Source organism: Aedes aegypti, chromosome 1, assembly GCF_002204515.2.
Source record: "Aedes aegypti strain LVP_AGWG chromosome 1, AaegL5.0 Primary Assembly, whole genome shotgun sequence".
Lineage (NCBI taxonomy): Eukaryota > Metazoa > Arthropoda > Insecta > Diptera > Culicidae > Aedes > Aedes aegypti.
In genome coordinates, this window is record NC_035107.1 from 123,069,159 (window position 1) to 123,089,820 (window position 20,662).

The 20,662-nt window shown below is 37.8% G+C and overlaps 1 protein-coding gene and 1 non-coding gene across 3 annotated transcripts in view; one reads left to right on the top strand and one right to left on the bottom strand.

The window, feature by feature from the left end:
• Window positions 1-20,662, top strand: part of LOC5576313 (monocarboxylate transporter 12) — a 452,410-nt gene that overhangs the window by 280,941 nt on the left and 150,807 nt on the right. The window lies entirely within an intron of this gene.
• Window positions 16,540-16,612, bottom strand: Trnak-cuu. Its single transcript has one exon. It is a non-coding gene; the product is annotated as a tRNA-Lys (tRNA).

Here is a 20,662-nt window from a genome sequence, read left to right on the forward strand (position 1 = left end):
AGATTGATCACTTTTTATCCGTGTAAAAAACCGTGCCTTAGTTCTTTCATTGGACCCGTTAAAAGAAGTAAAATAAATTAGGCGGTGTTAATCCTTCTCGAACACCGTCTTAGAAAAAAAAAAGTATTTGAATTCACAACTTCATTTATTTAGTTAACATCTAAACAGATAACACTGAATCAACAATTTCACACCACAATTGTCGGTTCGTGGCCGCATCTCTCCATCCTCGGTTCTGACCAACGCTTGCTAAATCGATACGCACTTGATCCGCCCACCTTGCTCGCTGCGCTCCACGCCTTCTTGTACCAACCGGATCCGAGCGAACACCATCTTTGCAGGGTTGCTGTCTGGCATTCTTGCAGCATGCCCTACCCATCTTATCCTTCCAGCTTTGGCCACCTTCTGGATACTGGGTTTGTCGTAGAGTTGGGCGAGCTCGTGGTTCATCCTTTGCCGCCACACACCGTTTTCCTGCACACCGGCAAAGATCGTCCTAAGCACCTGACGTTCGAAGACTCCAAGTGCTTGCAGGTCCTCCTCGAGCATCGTCCACGTTTCATGCCCGTGTCCTCTACGTACCGGCCTTATGAGCGTTTTGTACATGGTACATTTGGTGCGGACGTGAATCTTTTTTGTGGGGGCCAGAGTCTGTGGAGGCCATAGTAGGCCCGACTTCCACTGATGATGCGCCTCCGTATTTCTTGGCTTGATACTTGTGTAAGCGTGGTGGGAACCCCTGTAATGGGAAAACCTATAGGGCAGGGGTTATCAACACACTTTTTCAGGGTCGTTCACAATAATTTTCTCCCGGACAATCTTCCCTATTATACTTGGTGACAAAGCGGACAATACAATTACAAAATGGCGGAAACAAGACTTTCTTTGGAAAAACGAACAAAAGTTAGGGTTTAGCAGGCCTTAGTTTTATTAAAAGAAAATGTTATATTCTCGTGCACTCTTTTCATTTTATTTACAATTTTTACAACTTTTTCAGCTCACCGTTGCGGCCGTTTGATGCGATGGTCGACATGCTGGAACCGTGGATCGTCTGCTTTTCTCTTCTTCTTCTTCTTCTTGTTCTTCTTCTTCTCCTTCTTTCACTCTTATTCCAATTTGAATTATATGTTCTTAGTCTTCTTTTCCCACATTTGACAAGGGAATCACATCACCGACGGTTTGGCCAATGTAGCGAAGGCCACTGTTCCGAGTCCGTGGAGTGGTACCGATCGCGAGCGCACTCTACGTTGTGGTCTTCATCAAGCGAGTTTGCACCATTTCACTGAGCAGGACAGTACCAGTCTTTACTAAACATCACTTATTATTTTTTCTGTCCGCTCGACCACAATTCGTCACTGCAGTTAATGTCCATTTTATAGTCTTTCACCACTTGCTCGATTGATTCTTTTCGTACGTTAAAAATCAATGTGATACAAACGCGGCTGAAACAAAACTTTCAAACAATGGGTGCACATTTTCAACCGTTAGTGGTGATTATCACAATTGATCCGTACTATTAAGCTTTAAGGTGTTTTATTTTAGAGGGATTCCACGGAGGCATGCAAGTCGATTCTGATCGACCATTTCAAAAATATCTGAAACTTTGCACAGTTTTTCAGTTCCATCTAAATCGTCATTTTCCGATATCAAATCTTCAAGTTGAGTCGCGACTAACTTTTCAAAAGGGTGTGTGTGAAAATGGTTCAAAAATATTCAAAAAGCTGCACAGCAAAAACGGTTCGTTCGATTGTTAGACAACTAAAGAAACAAAGTTAGACAACTAAATAAAGATTCCAAAAAAAATGCACATAGTAAAAAAAAAAATTTGCATTAAAAAACATCATTTTTGTCACAAAAACATCTCAACATATCTCAAAACCCTATCGGAATACCAACGTAATTTTTTGAGGGAAAACGGTCCATTATATTAGCTATCTACCATAAAAATTTGGTGATGGTAAGCCAATAAACAAAAAAAGTTATGACATTTCAAATATTTCACAAATTTGAAACTTAGTGAAATTTTTTTTTTTCATTGTTAATTTTTTTTAGGACCGCTGTTTGTTGCTGAATTTTTTGTTAAGGGTACCACATGAGGTTAACAAGTTGTTTTCATGATATTTTATTTAATTATTCATAACTATTATAGCATCTATTAGAAAGTTAGACGCGATCCAGTGTTGTAATCTAAAGTCTTGATAGTGTCATATTTTTTATTGTACGTAACTGAAGAAAAATTCTCTCAATAGTGTTGAAACCTTTTGATAAAAGAAACCTATAAGAAATCTAATATTGAAGACAAAAGCTACAAAAAAAGTTTTCTATACAGGTATACGACTAGTTTACCTGCAAAAAGTTTACCTCGTAGAGAACAAGGCGGGTCTATACCCAGGTGTTCTAGTATACGTAAAGCAGGTCGGTTTTCTCGGCGCTGGTTTTCTCCACAAAGTTAAAATCTGATTACACCTGGGTATAGACCCGCCTTGGTAGAGAATAGACTTTGTTAATCATATTTGGGAGAAAGCGAGTAACTTCAACAACATCAAAAACATGATAGGTACATACCATGAACATACTCACGAAAAAGCTAAAAATATACTACCACTATGGTTATAAAAGATTTAATTGTAAAATTTTTCTTCAGTCAAGCAAACGACACCAAACTAGTCAGTAAAAACTTAAAAGTGATTTTGTTTATTAAAATCTAACGAGCAACATGAGTAGTCGCTTTCTCAACTGTTGCAGGCCGTTTGCAGAAAAAAAAGTGTTCGAAAGAGCTACGAAATCTCACCGAAAGCACCATAGATAAACTGAAAGCGGCTGGTTATGCTCCAATGTCTACATTGAATACAAATTTACGCATTTGTACGTCCTGTCGTTTAAACGTTGACAAACGGGCAATCTGTACATCATCGGTGGATCAGGTTGCAGGAAGTTCGAAAACAACAACAACTGAGGAATTACTAGATGCACCGACAACAACTGAGGAGTTACCAGAAGTACCAAGTGCAGATAGTCTTGCCACGGTACCATCAGCGACATCTGTTTCAACAAATCAATCAGAAGATGAGTGCATCCAGAAGGTCAACATCGAACGCTTCAACGAAGGGATAGCTGGAATAAAAGAGACTCCGATTAAATGGACGAAGATGGATTACGTCAATTATCCCGAGAAAAAATACCGTGAAATCAACGAAGCTGTACGAAGAAACCTCTTCAAATTAGGACCTGAGGATATGGAAAATACAGACTACGATGAGGTAATTATGAATATGAAGGAAAGGTTCTCGAATCTAGCCACGACAAGGAAAGAAAAATTATTGATTTTGTCGATGCTGCCAAGCTCGTGGTCTATTCAAGACGCCATTGATGAATTCAAAACCAATAGAAATACAGCAAAAGAGGCAAAACAATTCAAAAATAACTGTCTTGCAACCAAAAATGCTAGGTCGAGTACTTCATTAACAGATGAGACAAAAGAAAAAATAATTCAATATTTTGAAGACGATGAAGTAAGTAGAGCTATGCCTGGCCAAAAAGATTATGTATCTGTAAAAAAAAGATGGAAAGTGTCAAGCAATCCAAAAACGATTAATGATGACTACTTTGAAAGAAGCGTATACACGCTTCAAGGAAATTAACGAAAATATTAAGGTAGGTTTTTCCTCATTTGCAAGCCTTAGTCCAAGGCAATGCAAGCTTCTATCCAATTCAGGAACACATAATGTTTGTGTGTGCACAACACACGAAAATATTAACCTAATCTTACATAGTTTGAAAAGAATCAATTTATCAAAGGATATTAAAATGTTAACTGGTAGTCTTTTGTGTGAAAATACAACATCAAATTGCTATCTACGATCTTGTTCGGATTGTCCAGATTCTTCATCATTGGAAAATACTTTATTCGCTGAGTTTGAAGAAAATTATATTGATCAGTTATCATTTGAGCAATGGGTGACCACGGATAGGTGTGACCTAGAAACTATTGTGAAACCTGTAGATGAGTTTGTGTAATTTTTTTGCTTGAAATTAGAAAGTTTATTTCCTCACTACTTTATTAAAACAGAGCAATCCCGCTTTTTAAAAAATACGAAAAATACATTACAAGATGGTGAATTTTTAGTCATTTGTGATTTTTCTGAAAACTATAGCTTTGTATTGCAAGATGAAGTGCAGTCCCATCACTGGAACGTACAACAAGCTACAATTCATCCATTCGTTATTTATTTCAATGGAAGTACGCAAATTGAACATTTTAGTTTTATTGTAATTTCCGAAGATTTAAGACACGACTCAGTATCTGTAAATTTGTTCATTGCCAAAATGATTAACTTTTTACGCATTGATAAGGATAAAGAAATCAGAAAGATATATTTCATGTCTGATGGAGCAGCATCGCAGTACAAAAACCGTAAGAATTTTTCGAGCCTATGTCAATTTAAATCAAAGTACGGAATTGATGCAGAATGGCATTTCTTTGCTACGTCACATGGCAAAGGTCCTTGTGATGCTATTGGATGAACCATAAAGCGCATGGCCACAAGAGCAAGTTTAGCCAAAGAACGTGAGCATCCAATTAAAACTGCAAAAGAACTATTTGATTGGGCGAATCGCAGAAAAGAAGAAGATTTAACAAAATTATCATTTTGTTTTACTACTACTGAAGAGTACGAATTAACGGCATCAGAGCTCAGCGAGCAATATAATAACGCGAAAACGATCCAAGGAACCCAAAAATTTCACTGTTTCATTCCATTGTCAGAAAATAAAATTAGAGCAAAACTATACTCGAACTGTACTGATAATGATGCAAAAGTGTTCGATATTGTAAAAAAATTGAATAACAATAAATAAATAAATAAGTATTAATAAAATGTTTTCATGATCTCATAACGCATACCCAAATCCAAAACTTTTAAAGTTTATATATAACATTTAGAAACTCATCGATCATACTCTAAAAAAAATATCCTGGTAAAATTTTTTTTTTTTATTTTCGTGTAATCTGTTAATTTATTTTAATTTATACATATATACATATACATATAATATTTATACATATACATAATATTTATACATATAATATACATAATACTAATGAGTACATGAAAACGACTTGTTTAATTCACGCAAGGCCCTTAACAATAAAATCAGCAACAAACTGCGGTTCCCGTAATAATTTACACCGAAAAAAAAATTTTTTTTTTCTACTAAATGTGAAAATTGTGACATGTTTGAAATGTCATAACTTTTTTGTTTATTGGTTTACCATCACCAAATTTTTGGTAGATAGCTAATATAATGGACCGTTTTCCCTCAAAATAATACGTTGGTATTCCGATAGGGTTTTGAGATATTTGAGTTTTTGTGTCAAAAATTATGTTTTTTAATGCAAAAAAAAAATTTTTTACTGTGTGTATTTTTTTTGGAATCTTTATTTAGTTGCCTAACTTTGTTTCTTTAGTTGTCTAACAATCGAACGAACCGTTTTTGCTGTGCAGCTTTTTGAATATTTTTGAACCATTTTCACATACACCCTTTTGAAAAGTTAGTCGTGACTCAACTTGAAGATTTGAAATCGGAAAATGACGATTTAGATGGAACTGGAAAACTGTGCAAAGTTTCAGCTCAATAGAAAAAAAATGAATTAAAAAATTTACCAAATTTTGGTGCTGTTGCTTGGAATCACTCTTTAGTGGTATTATTGCTGGTTTTTTATAACACCATTTAGTCCGTAAGTTTTGATTTAATTTTAGGATTTACTTTTACATTTTATCCACTGACTAACTTACGCGGAACTACTACGGTTAGTTTAATTTGCGAACTAAACCGTGAACCGTCACTGTCTTCACTCCTCCGGACTTTGTACAAAATAAGAGAGCGCACCCTATTTCGAGTGCGCTATTTATAGTCCATGATGATGTTCGATTTCATTATCAAGGTCTAGACGATCATGATGACGATGACATACGTGGACACGAAGAAGGACGAACGATGACAGTTGATCGGCAAAAGCTTACACTCTAAAAGAGGCTTGGTTGATATCCTATACTAAATTACACACTTACTCCGACAAAAGTGGCTGCATGCTTTGCCTTAACAAAATTCAAATTCCCTGCTTCTTGTTTCCGCATAATTTAATAATCAAATATATGAATGTAAATAAATATTCTGAAAAAATAAATAAATAAATATATTCGTGTAAATAAACAATCTTAGTAAATAAATAATCTGTGTAAATAATAATGTAAATATATAATCGAAATAATGTAAATAATCTAATAAATGAAAGAATAAATAAATAAATAAATTAATGAATAAATAAATAAATAGGTAAATAAATAAATAAATCCAAACTACGATCGGAGTAAGGTAACAAACAAAATAAATATTTTTCTGAAAGACATCAACCAAGAGAATACTAAATACAAAATAAACGTCACTTAAACACTAATTGAAGCGGATACAGACATTTATTTCACATATAGACATTTTAATTTTTAAGACAGCACAAAACATATATTACATCATATTGTTGCTAAACCTCTAACTTGCTTTCTCACCAAGTATTTTATTGTGACCCGAAATGAACGGAAAAAAAAATGAACGGTCACAGGCTAACGTTATTGTCAGCCGTCAGCAAGGATCCAAGGTAGACGAACTCGTCGACCACCTCGACCACCTCGAAAGTATCCTCGTCTATCGTAACACTGCTACCTAGGCGAGCCCTGTCGCGCTCGGCCGCACCAGCTAGCATGTACTTTGTCTTGCTCGCATTCACCACCAGTCCAACTTTTGCTGCCTTGCGTTTCAGGCAGGTGTACAGGTCTGCCACCTTTTCAAATGTTCGACTGCCAATGTCCATATCATCCACGAAGCAAACAAATTGACTGGATCTCGTAAAAATCGTACTCCGGAGGTTAAGCCGGGCTCTACGCATAACTCTAGCGCAATATTGAACAACAGGCACAAAAGTCCATCACCTTGTCGTAGTCCCCGGCGGGATCCAAACGAACTGGAGTGTTTGGCTGAAACATTCACACAATTTTGCACATCTTCAATCGTCGTTCTTATCAGTCTCGTGAGCTTCTCGGGAAAGCTGTTCTCGTCCAAGATCTTCCATAGCTCTACATAGTCAATACCATCGTATGTTGCTTACCAGCTGCTTTATTGTTCTTAAACTGATGAATGGCATCCTTAACCTCCCTCAAAGTGGGGGCTGGTTGGTTTCCATCGCCCATAGTACTGACGGACTAAACAACAGGTGGTCCAAGGGTTCGCAGTCGATTACGTAGGTCATACCGGTGCCCTACGGTCGAAATCGACCCTTACAGCGATTAAGTGGCCACGGGGAGAACATCCTGGTAGCGTTGCTGTCGTGGCGCCGGCCTACTGGGTTGGATACGAGCCTCTGGTTGTTCGGGGCAGGTGGAGGCCCCTTCGTCAGCAATCCCAGCTGGTGCTAGCTGATAGGGCCTGAGCCCGCAGTATCAGTTCTTGGTACCTGCGGTGCAGCTGGGCGCGGGCATTGTGGTCGACCCTGCCCGCCTTGAGCGGACAATGGGAGGTAAGGACCACGTGGGAAGTTGGCAAAGCCCCAGCATGCTACCTTGGTGGACCCCCTAAGCTTCTATCTTTCGATCACCCCACGCTTATCCGTCAAAATGCTCCCATGCATCCCTGCACATTTCGGCTCGCGGAACGAAGCCGTTGCGGGATGCATTGAGCTTATGATAGAACTTACGTGTCTCTTGAGTTGAGACCGGCACAAATGTTCCATCTCATCGCACTCCGTCTCTTCCAGGCGGCGTTTTTTTTTTCTCCCGAAAGAGGTGGGTCTGCTGTTGCCGCTTCAGTCTATAACGTTCCACGTTCTGTCGGGTCCCGCTGCAGCATGACCGCCCGCGCTGTATTCTTCTCCTCCAGAATCTGCCTACATTTCTTGTCGAACCAATCGTTTCGTCCACTCCGTCCCCCGTTGCTCTCAGCTTTATTGTTGACGGCTGTCTTCACTGTTCTCCAGCAGTCCTCAAGAGGGGCTTCATCCAGCTCACCCTCTTCCGGTAATGCAGCCTCGAGGTGCTGCGCGTACGCAGTTGCGAAATCCGGTTGCTTAAGCCGCTCTAGGTCATACCGTGGCGGCCGTCGGTACCGTACGTTGTTAACGACGGAGAGTTTTGGGCGCAGTTTAACCAACAACAGATTGTGGTCAGAGTCGAGTCTGCTGTGGTGATCTCCAGGTGTATCGGTATGGAAGGCTGTGCCGGAAGTAGGTGCTACGAATGGCCATATTCTTGGAGGCGGCGAAATCAATTAGTCGTAAGCCGTTTTCGTTCGTCAGTCGAGGGGTTTTCTTCAAATATTCTGACGAAAATTCTTTCACACATAAACCATCAAATTTCTTCGAAACATGTTGGCAAAATGAAAACATGTTTGGACTTCTGGCATAATTTAATCATATTGTGTATGGAAATTCCTAAAAAAATTCGTTAAGAATCTTAGATGAAGTCTTCAAAATTTCCCTGAAGGGAAATGCCCGGATAATACCTTAAAGCATTTCATGGACAATACCCTGGAAATATATGTTTACAAATATCTGAAAATATTTGTATATTAATTCCTATATCTATTTTTTGATGGGTATTATAAGTAACCGATGGAGTTTCTTGAATAAACAGCGGGATCAATAACTGGTTAGTTAACAAAAAGTAAATTTATGTAGGTCATTCAAAGAAATTTATTGAGGATTTTAATAAATGAAATGTTCATTTTTCTGAAATCCTTACTTTCTATAAATATCATTGAATGTTTATTTTTCTATAAATATCTTTGAATGATTTGTTTTTGGATGAATGCCTAGTGAAGTTTACAGAAGAATTCTAGGATAAAATATAGACAGAAAACTAGAAAAAAAAACATAATAAATCTTCGAGCTGTTTAGTAGAATACCTATAAGTAGATGAAAAAAACGAATTTAGTACTATACCATTTAATTCCACTAGAGTTTGTATCCTTTGACAGATACGCGTATTTCGACCTCAACTGTAAGGCCGTCTTCAGTGTCGTGTACTAGACTCGACTCGGAAGTCGACACTGAAGACGGCCCTACAGTTGAGGTCGAAATACGCGTATCTGTCAAAGGATACAAACTCTAGTGGAATTAAATGGTATAGTACTAAATTCGTTTTTTTCAACTACTTTTAGAAAAAAACAGGTAAATGTTTGAAAGAACAGTTGGTTAAATCATAATATGTTTCTTATCACTTGACAGATTGGCCTAATTCGTCTGAGACTTCTTCAGTGCCGTGTACTCTGTCACAAGATAAATAAAAAAATAGATTTAATTTAATGGAATTTGTTCGTCTTACAGTGATTCATAAGTCAATCGTGTGCTAGAATAAGCGCGTAAGTCGCATGATCGATTTCTCTTCATCGATAATTCTCTTCTTTTAATAAATGTGCCAAAAAGCGGGTTTGTTAGCGTTTTTTCACTTCAGGACGCTAGGAAGCGATGCAATCTTGCATTCTGAGGTGAAAAAAATAAGACAAATCCACATCTTGTAACCTTTATTCATAGAAGAAAGAATCGACGGAGAGAAATCGATCATGCGATTTACGCCCTTATTCTAGCACATGCTTGAAGTATTTTAATTTCCTTTTTACATTTTACAAAGTGATGTGAATTGTTAAAATTCAATTACAGTCATCTCTCCCCTACTCGATATTTAAGGGGCCATCGAGTTAGGGAGGTATCGAGTTACAGAACACAAAATCAATGCAACTGCGATCCAAGGGACCATCGAGGTAGCCATAAAAACCAACTTTTACTATGGTTCTCTAACTCGATATCGAAATACAAAATATCGAGTAAGGGAGAGATGACTGTAGTTTTTCATATATAAGCTTAAAGCTTTGGATGAAGCATTTCTCCTAAATAATGTTGGAATACATTCGAGAAATATCTAATAGAATCAATATTTTTAGAATTTTCTAAAACAATCCGTAGAAAACTATCGAAAATCATTCCTAAATTCCTATATCTTGAGATTTTTGGATCATCCAGTTTATGAACTGGTTAGGAAATTTCCTGAAGATGTGTTTAAAAATATGATGGAAAATTTGTGAAGCAACTTTTGGACAATATTTGAAGGAAATACTGGAAAAAATGCTGATGGGTTTTGGAGATATTGTGGAAATATAGTCTGTAAACGTCAACGGTGGGTTTCTGGCAAATTCGTACAGCTCGTATGATTATGAAAAATTTTAATTCTTTGTCCTAAGGTCCTGAAAACTTAAAATTGAGGAATTTTCTGCACTATTTCTTGAAGAATCTTTTGAAGGAATTGCCAAAACTTGCTTTATAAAACTGGGGAATTGCAAGGAAGATGTTTATAATAAATAAATTAAGATTGTGAAAGTTATGTAGGACCATTCTGGGCGGAATTTTAAAATTGAATTCAAAAGAATTGAAAATATTTCTCACATTACATTCTTAGAACAACGAAAAATATTCAACACGCAAACATTTAATGTTTTCCAAATTTACTATACTGCTGTGAATCGCAAGTCAGTCCCATCTGCATTTTCGTCAAAATTGAGTTGACTTTGGTTTTCAACATATCATCCAATGCTCTTTCAGCTGCACTAATGAGCTGATATGATTTGTTCGGAAAAATTAGGAAAAAAACAGCAAACAGCAAGTCAAATTGTCCTATAATGAAAAGTAACCGCATATCAGTCTCACTTCAATTGTCCTATAATGAAAAGTAACCGCATATCAGTCTCACTTCAGATTTCCGCACCGCGCAGCACAAAAATGAACCGTATTTTGACCATCTTTATATTTTTCTCGGGAAGATATCGTAGTAAAAGGCAAATTGTGAAAGTTTCATTAAGATTGGAACATTTTCCAATCCTCTGGAATTTTTGTATTTGTATGGAAAACGAGTTTGGAGACTTCATAGCCCATTTTCTCAATGCCTACTTTTGACAGATGAGACTGACTTGTGATTCACGGTAGTATATTTCCTCTAAAATTACTAATCAAAATACAATAAATAAAAATCTCCAAAAATTATGAGATACACCCCAACCTCTTTTTACGACCGTTATCGGGGGGTCGTAAAAAAAAATCGGTCGTAAAAAAATCAGGGTTATAATTATGTTGTTGAAAAATGCAACGTCTAGATGCGGAAATACTGATTCGAGATCTTCGGCAAAGTTGAAGCATGGGTTGAGAACTTTCCAAAATGGCCGTTCAAGTTTTCATATTTTGGTAAAAGATGGCAACACTGCTCGATTGTTATCAAAAGAGCCAATTTTATGGGGGTGTGATTTGCAAATACCAAAAAAATTAAATATAACGATACCGAACATTCACCAAAGTCGAAGGAAGTGTTGCGTGCCATACAATCGCCAGAATCACAAATGTTCATGTGGCTGGCAACACTGTTTAAGAAGAATAAAGTAAAGATCATAACCATCAAACTTGAGCGGAACAGAAAAATATAATGCTTAGCAACATAGCAATACTCTTCAACTGTAATCCAAATTTTCATGAAGGGTTCAATTTTTTTTCGTAGCTGGCAACACTGCTTAAGTGAAATTGCGCCACCAGGCAGTACAAGTGTGCATGAATTTTTTGTTTTGCGGATATCTCAGGATCCTGGCCATTAAGAAAGATGGCGTCTTCGGCAAAGTTGTTCAGTAGCTGAAGGACTACCATTTTAAACGCTATGAGGTTCAAAATTTTGCCGCCAGGTGGCGCTAGTGAGTTTAAAACATTTGTTTTGCGGATATCTCAGGATCCTGGCCATTAAGAAAGATGGCGCCTTCGGCAAAGTTGTTCAGTAGCTCAAGGACTATCATTATAAACGCTATGAGGTTCAAAATTTCACCACCAGGCGGCGCTAGTGAGCATGAATTTTTTGTTTTGCTGATATCTCAGGATCCTGGCCATTTAGAAAGATGGCGTCTTCGGCAAAGTTGTTCAGTAGCTTGAGGACTATCATTATAAACGCTATTAAGTTCAAAATTTTGCCACCAGCCGGCGCTAGTGAGCATAAAACATTTGTTTTGCGGATATCTCAGGATCCTGGCCATTAAGAAAGATGGCGCCTTCGGCAAAGTTGTTCAGTAGCTCAAGGACTATCATTATAAACGCTATGAGGTTCAAAATTTTGCCACCAGCCGGCGTTAGTGAGCATAAAACTTTTCTTTTGCGGATATCTCAGGATCCTGACCACTTAGAAAGATGGTGTTTTCGGCAAAGTTGTTCAGTTGCTCAAGGACTATCATTATCCTTGCCAAGAGATTCAAAATTTTGCCACCAGGCGGCACTTGTGAGCATGACACATTTGTTTTGCGGATATCTTAGGATCCTGGCCACTTAGAAAGATAGCGCGTTCGGCAGAGTTGCTCAGTAGCTCAAGCGTTATGATTATAAAAGTTAAGATTCGAAATTTTGCCACCAGGTGGCGCTAGGAGCATAGAACTTTTATTTTGCGAATAGCTTAGGATCCTGACCATTTAGAATGATGGTGCCTTCGGCAAAGTTATTCATTAGCTCAAGGTCTATCATTATAAATGCTATGAGGTTCAAAATTTTGCTACCAGGCGGCGCTAGTGAGCATGAAACTTTTGTTTTGCGGATATCTCAGGATCCTGACAATTTAAAAAGATGGCGCCTTCGGCAAAGTTGTTCAGTAGCTCAAGCGATATACTGAAAATAATCCACACGTTTGATCCTTATTATTTTCAACGTGGATCTGTTGCGTCGAATTGCAAGGTGAAATGACGTGTAAAACTTATGATTCTGTGAAGGATTGACTTTGGTTCGATAGCAAAGTCTTTTACACATGATTTGAACGTTTTTTACAATGGCGAATTCCATCACTAGTAGAACTAGTTCACGCGTGACAGGACATGTTATTTTTGGAGAAACTGGGTGCCCGTAATGGGTGCCTGGAATCAGAAAATTAAGCAATAAAATTTTGAAAATGGTTCTGAAGCTTCCTCCCTGGTATAGTACCAATGAGTTACATAGAATATCCTATGTTGAAACATTGGAACAAATGTCAAATAAAATAATTCAAATCATTACAATCTTCTATTGCCACGATGAATGCGTTATATGTTTAGGTTAAGTTAGGTTAAGTATATTCAAAGCGTTTTTTTCTCTTATAAGCAGGTAAAATCATCTCACCAGTAAAAAATCTGAACTGCTACGGCAAATAAAATGTAATATGTTGTTAACAAAATGTTAATAAAATCTTAAATTTGTTTTACCAAATTAGGATGATAGTGTTGTCTAATAACACAGAACACCTAGATATAAGAAATGAATGTAATGTTTGGAATGATACTAATAATGAATTTGGAGCCGATAGCGACTGGTTTTACACCATCGTTTGATGAGTTTTACAATTAGTGAAATTCACGTGTGAAACACATTGATCCAGCTTGTAGAATGTTTTCAGTGTATCATTTGATATTTTGCCACCAGGCGGCGCTAGTGAGCATGATTTTTTTTTTTTTTTGCAAATATCTCAGGATTCTGACCACTTAGAAAGATGGCGTCTTCGGCAAAGTTGTCCAATTGGTCAAGCGCTATCATTATAAAAGCCATGAGATTGAAAATGTTGCCACCAGGTGGCGCTAGTGAGTATGAAACTTTCGTTGTGCGGATATCTCAGGATCCTGACCAATAAGAGAGATGGAGTCTTCGGTAAACTTGTTCAGTAGCTCAACTTTGCCCAAGACGCCATGTCTATGTAGTCAGGATCCTAATATATCCGCAAAACAAAAGTTTCATGCTCACTAGCGCCGCCTGGTGGCAAAATTTTGAATTTTATAGCTTTTATAATGATAGTCCTTGAGCTGATGAATAACTTTGCCCAAGACGCCACCTTTTTGAATAGTCGTAATCCAGAGCTATCCGGAAAACAAAAATTATATGCTCACTAGCGCCGCTCACTTGCGCCACCTGGTGGCAAAATTTTGAACCTCATAGCGTTCAAAATGGTAGTCCTTGAGCTACTGAACAACTTTGCCGAAGACGCCATCTTTCTAAATGGCCAGGATCCTGAGATATCCGCAAAACAAAAAATTCATGCTCACTAGTGCCGCCTGGTGGCAAAATTTTGAACCTCATAGCGTTTATAATGATAGTCCTTGAGCTACTGAACAACTTTGCCGAAGACGCCATATTTCTAAGTGGCCAGGATCCTGAGCTATCCGGAAAACAAAAATTATATGCTCACTAGCGCCGCCTGGTGGCAAAATTTCGAACCTCATAGCGTTTAAAATGGTAGTCCTTGAGCTACTGAACAACTTTGCCGAAGGCGCCATCTTTCTAAATGGCCAGGATCCTGAGATATCCGCAAAACAAAAGTTTCATACTCACTAGCGCCGCCTGGTGGCAAAATTATGAACCTCATAGCAATTATAATGATAGTCCATGAGCTACTGAACAACTTTGCCGAAGACGCCATCTTTCTAAGTGGCCAGGATCCTGAGATATTCGCAAAACAAAAGTTTCATGCTCACTAGCGCCGCCTGGTGGCAAAATTTTGAACCTGATAGCGTTTATAATGATAGTCCTTGAGCTACTGAACAACTTTGTCGAAGACACCATCTTTCTAAGCGATCAGGATCCTGAGCTATCCACAAAACAAAAGTTCTATGCTCACTAGCGCCGCCTGGTGGCGAAATTTTGAATCTCATAGCTTTTATAGTGATAGCGCTTGAGCTACTGAACAACTTTGCCGAAGACGCCATCTCTCTAAGCGGTCAGGATCCTGAGCTATTCGCAAAACAAAAGTTTCATGCTCACTAGCGCCGCCTGGTGGCAAAAATATGAACCTCATAGCAATTATAATGATAGTCCATGAGCTACTGAACAACTTTGCCGAAGACGCCATCTTTCTAAGTGGCCAGGATCCTGAGATATTCGCAAAACAAAAGTTTCATGCTCACTAGCGCCGCCTGGTGGCAAAATTTTGAACCTGATAGCGTTTATAATGATAGTCCTTGAGCTACTGAACAACTTTGCCGAAGACGCCATCTTTCTAAGTGGCCAGGATCCTGAGATATCCGCAAAACAAAAGTTTCATGCTCACTAGCGCCAACTGGTGGCAAAATTTTGAACCTTATAGCGTTTATAATGATAGTCCTTTAGCTACTGAACAACTTTGCCGAAGACGCCATCTTTCTAAATGGCCAGGATCCTGAGATATCCGCAAAACAAAAGTTTCATGCTCACTAGCGCCGCCTAGTGGAAGAATTCCGCAATTCAATGACCACCATATGTTAGCCCTTGAACTACTGAACAATTTTGCTGAACATCATGATCCTCTATTTTGAATAGTTTTTAAGATAATGATAATTTATAAAAACGGTCGTTAATCTAAATTTCGGTCGTAAAAAAGTGGTCGGAAAAAGAACCGTCGGTAAAAAAACGGTCGTAAAAAGAGGTTGGAGTGTATATGTAAATTGTGATTTTTGCGACGGATTCCATATTCCCAAGACCAGAAGACGCTAAAAAAAATTACAAGTTATGCTACTTAAATTCTTCATATCTCGGTAGTAGAACCGTGTTATAGGCAATTTTTGTTTTTATGTGTATTGTTCTAACATGGCCCTTGTTAAAATGATACGAATGTATCATCTTGGAATTTAGTAAGGAAACAGTAGAAAACAAAAAAAAACCTTAACTTTTCTGCTCCTTTGCACCAGTAATTGTGGGGCGTTCCTATGATAGTGAGCTTCAATGGGAAATCAATGTAAACCACTATTCTAGGAACAGCAGTTAGCAAATACCACTATTACTGGTACATGTTCCAGTAATGGAGGAAATTCTTTTTTAAAGGATTCAATGATTTTATCATTTTAAAATATTTTTTACATGAAATAGAACTGAAAAGCTTTCAAATAACGTATTCATGTATGAAAAACGAGCTTCTGTTATTTTTTGGCGATTTATTATTCCTCAACCCGTTATTATTGCCTCTACCACTTGTACAGACGCCCTAGCTGAAATAAATCGCGTTCGGGTTTTCGCGTCGCCAGAGTGATATTTTACTTTCGTGTAATGAGCATGCTGATTAAAGTAGCTGCTCAATCAAGGATGGATGATCAATTTGGTGAGGTCATTTCATGCTTTTATTTGAAATGTACAATATATTATGTAACGTGTTTTTATCATGAGAAAATTCCTTCCCATGACAACCAAGGAGATACGGAGGTAATCTCGGTCTGTAGTAAGGGACTGTCCATTAATTACGTAAGATAATTTTGGCGAATTTTGGAATCCCCCATCCCCTCATAGTAAGATATTGTGTATGAAAATTAAAAATGATTTGTAATTAATGAACGACTCATAACTGGATGCCACACTAACATTTTTTTTCTTCCCTTTCTGAATTACCCTAAGGACGTGACCGTTATTGACTCTTTATTGTTTGGAGTTCTCGAAAGTGTACATTGTAGATGAAAAGCTACTCCCAACAAAATTGAATTAACGATAAAAATGTATGCCGCCCAACGTGGGGCTCGAACCCACGACCCTGAGATTAAGAGTCTCATGCTCTACCGACTGAGCTAGCCGGGCAGATAGAAAAACTCCGAATAAAAAATATAACAAATTCGTTGGTATATGAGCTAGTGTATCATGAGCGCCACCAAGGTCCGCTCATCCGACAATTAACGATGAAACGAGAGCGCAAAATCTAGAAGCGTGTGAAACACGGGACGGTAATTTAATTTAACGTTAGCGGCTCGCACAAATGATTGGGCGCGGGACACACAATTAGTAGAATATCACCGCATGGATCGCGTTTGATCGCGCGTAGGTCGCGATATACGTGATATTTTTGCGGTGAAAAATGAAACGATGCCAAATGGTGATGGCAGTGATTAATTCTAGTGGCTCGCCCGGGTAGCATACATCACACATGTCTCCGTTAGAAGCGGCAATCAACTAAGGAGTGTGTCAAATAGTGATCGTAGAACAGATTGTTTGTTAGCGTTTCTAAAATGCTAAAATCGTTTCAATTTTTAAAATTCGTATAAAAAGCCTCAAATGGTCTCAATTCAAATTAAAACAGCTCTAACTCTAAACGAATGCAAAACTGAAGAATAGTAGTATGACACACTAATATTCTTCAGTTTTGCATTCGTTTTACTTAACTGATTAGCAGAAATTATGATATTATGGTAACGCACTATCAAAGTTACCCGCATTATCAAAGATACCCCGTTTCACGGGTTCGTTTAGAATTTTCGCTAGGAAAACATTTATAAAATATATAGAGAAATATTTCAATACATTTTCTATTATCTCGGGTGAAAAACAGCATCCCAAAGCTCGTCGTTCGTTCAAATCGAGGGTGGCGCGTTTTACCCCAATGGCGCTTTTTACACCCAGTCCCCTAACAAATTAGATTCGTTCCAACAAATCTGAAGGCTTTTCTACTAGGTTTGCTCTTCTAAAATAGAAAAAGCATTCGAAAGTGTTTGGCACGAAGGCTTGATTTTAAAATTAAAAAACATTCATTTTCCAACATACATGATTAGAATAATTCCAAAGTTATCTGACAAATCGTACAATTCAGGTTTATTATCAGAACTCCAAATCTGAAAGACTTCCTGTAAAAGCTAGTGTTTCTTAGGGCAGCATTTTGGGACCAATATTTTCACATCTGACTTACTTGAGTTACCCCAGGGATGTCAAAAATCTTTGTTTGCGGATGACGCAGGATAAAAAACGAAGCGTGTCATTTGTAGTAGATCGCAAAAATATTATTAAGTTTGCTCAGTATAAGGCACTTTTCAAATGGCATTTTGTGCAATATTTTGTGTTTAATGCTGGATCAATCATGTTGTATTTATGTTCAGCCTTCCTTAGCCGAGTGGTTAGAGTCCGCGGCTTCAAAGCAAAGCCATGCTGAAGGTGTCTGGGTTTGAATCCCGGTCGGTCCAGGATCTTTTCGTTATGAAAATTTCCTTGGAGATTGCTTGCAAAATCGTTTTGGATGTATTCGATTACTTTTCGATACACTCCTTATCTACATACGATGGCATTGGAGCAGGGAAATTATATTGTATCAAACCTGGAAAGTTGCGTCGCACAGCCGATTACAAACATCTAGCTAGGCATATACCTGCCTTTACACAATTCGGGGTACATCGCTTAAGAACACATATGTACGGCCAGCAACTTGATGCGCGTAGATTTCAAGTGTTGTTGAAAGATGATGATTTATAGTGAACTGGGGAGGGAGACATGTATGATAGAGCGGAAAAATTCTGAGCCAGCAGCATGCAATATGGATGGACGACACGACGGACCTTAAGAGGGAACACGTATAATTGGATGTTTGATTAGGAAATGCTTGGAGAGTGTGTCGTTCCACCGACTGTCTGCCTGGCTGGCTCTGGCCTTAGGGCCATTCAGAAGAAATGGTTTGATTTGTTAGTCTACGCTTTCAAATTAACTTTGCCGGAACCTGCGTCTGCATGTTGGATAATGAACCAAATGCGGGTTTTGGGAGAAAAATGCGGCTAGCACTTCCTGCTGGTATTTCTGTTGAATGCTCTTTCCTAAATCATAACATAGATTGCAATAAACTACTTGAGGCAGACCATTCATCTGAAATTTAAGATATTAATTTAAGAACTGTGACGACTGGAAAACATAGGTCATCTTATCATAAGTTCTTTTTCACCTTTCAAATGTTATTGAAGTTTGAGAATATGATTCAGAATTATTATACCATGATACTGTTCTATTTTTGGCAAAACATTGACCACGGGATTCGCAACATGATTTTGTGCCACCATGTTACTGGTAAAATTCATTTTGCAACAACAATAAAAGGAAATATTCACCAGCTTTTCTGTGATTTCCCTTTACATTTATTTTATGAGCACGCATTGTATTTATAAACTTTCCAGGAAAAATGCTTTTCAACAAAAAATCATATCTCGATATCTGTCCAAAAATAACGATCTTTTGGTGTACCTTTAAATAAATGATGTTTTTTGTTATTTTAAATCTTTCTTCCCTTTAGGTGTTTCGGGTTTTATCGCTCTTGTGGTTCTGGTGATCCTGGCTACGCTCTTGGCAAGTAGTAAGCCTTGCTAGTATCAGCATCCAAAGAATAGAGAAGAAAACACAGAGACCAATCACCTTACACATGCTTTTCGATTTGCGTGTCCATGACTTTGGGTCGCCTACGCGCGGTGTATCAAACATACAGTATTGGACAAAACATTTGCAACTTTTTCGATTTTCCATACAAAATGACCAACTTTGGTAAGCTAGATCTCAGTTATTTATGGACCAATTCGAATGAAAGTTTCACAGAACATCAGATATAACTTGAATTTTATCATATATTTTTGAATAATTTTTCCAATCACGAGTTTATGAGTAATAACGGTTTGACTAAAGTGTAATTTTCGACGAAAATTCAAAACTTTTTATCTCAAAATCTGATAGCCCTACACAAAAACTATCTTCAGCAAACTTATTCATCTCGTCAAAATCTACAACTTTGCTGAAGATACCATGAAGCTATTCCTTCATGAGCATGAGCATGAGCATGAGCATAAATGACCGTACAATTCGTAGTTGCTACTCCATGATTGACCAGAGCAATCGAAGTTGCACAGGGATTTAGTGAATGGGGCTTGATACCATGAAGCTATTCCTTCAATATGTTTAGTTATGTCAATTATAAAAAATCGTCAAAAAAATCACTTTAGTCAAACCGTTACTGCTTTTCAACTTGTGATTGGAAAAATCACTCAAAAATATATGTTAAAATTCAAGTTAAGTCTGATATTCTGTGAAAATTTCATTCAAATCGGTCCATAAATAACTGAGATATAGTTTATCAGAATTGGTCATTTTGTATGAAAAATCGAAAAAGTTGCAAATGTTTTGTCCAATACTGTACATTAGCTTGAGGGAATCCACTGACTGTCTCTGTTGAAATCGTTTTGTTTTGACTTTTTTTTAAAACACTCACCATCCTATTTGGAAAACGGAATAAATTACACCTCTCTCGTAGGAGATGTTGATACAGATGCTTTTCAACAGCTGCAACTTCAGGCTAAAATCCATGCGAAAGTAGGTGACGAGAGCACAAATGAAACAAGCAAAACAATGTTATTACGACTGGGATTTAAAGCATATAGGGTGGGAGTACCAGTATTCCCCATTCTAAGGGAAACTTATCTTAAATCAATCGAAACACCTTTGAATACGGTTAATATGTTAAACGAAAACCTTTTACTCATGTTCAGCAGGAAAATTTAAGAACTGATAAGATACTTTATATGTCGAATTCTACCTATCAAAGGAAGGTGGAGACTTTTGGTATATTCTAATGCAATGCCAACCAATAAAAATGCAGGAACTCACTTTCCATAATCGTACAGCATAATTATTATTGGGTTCAGCTACGGAGATGAACGGATTAAGTAGTCATGGCATCAAACCACACAACATTATTATTTTCTGATAACAAAGCACTAATCCCCTAGCGGTGTGGTGGACGCCCACATTGCGTGAAGCAGTAACCGACGTCATCAGGAAGGCTTACTGTAGTGTTTACGCGTTATCAAGCATGACTGATACTTCTCGCATAATATT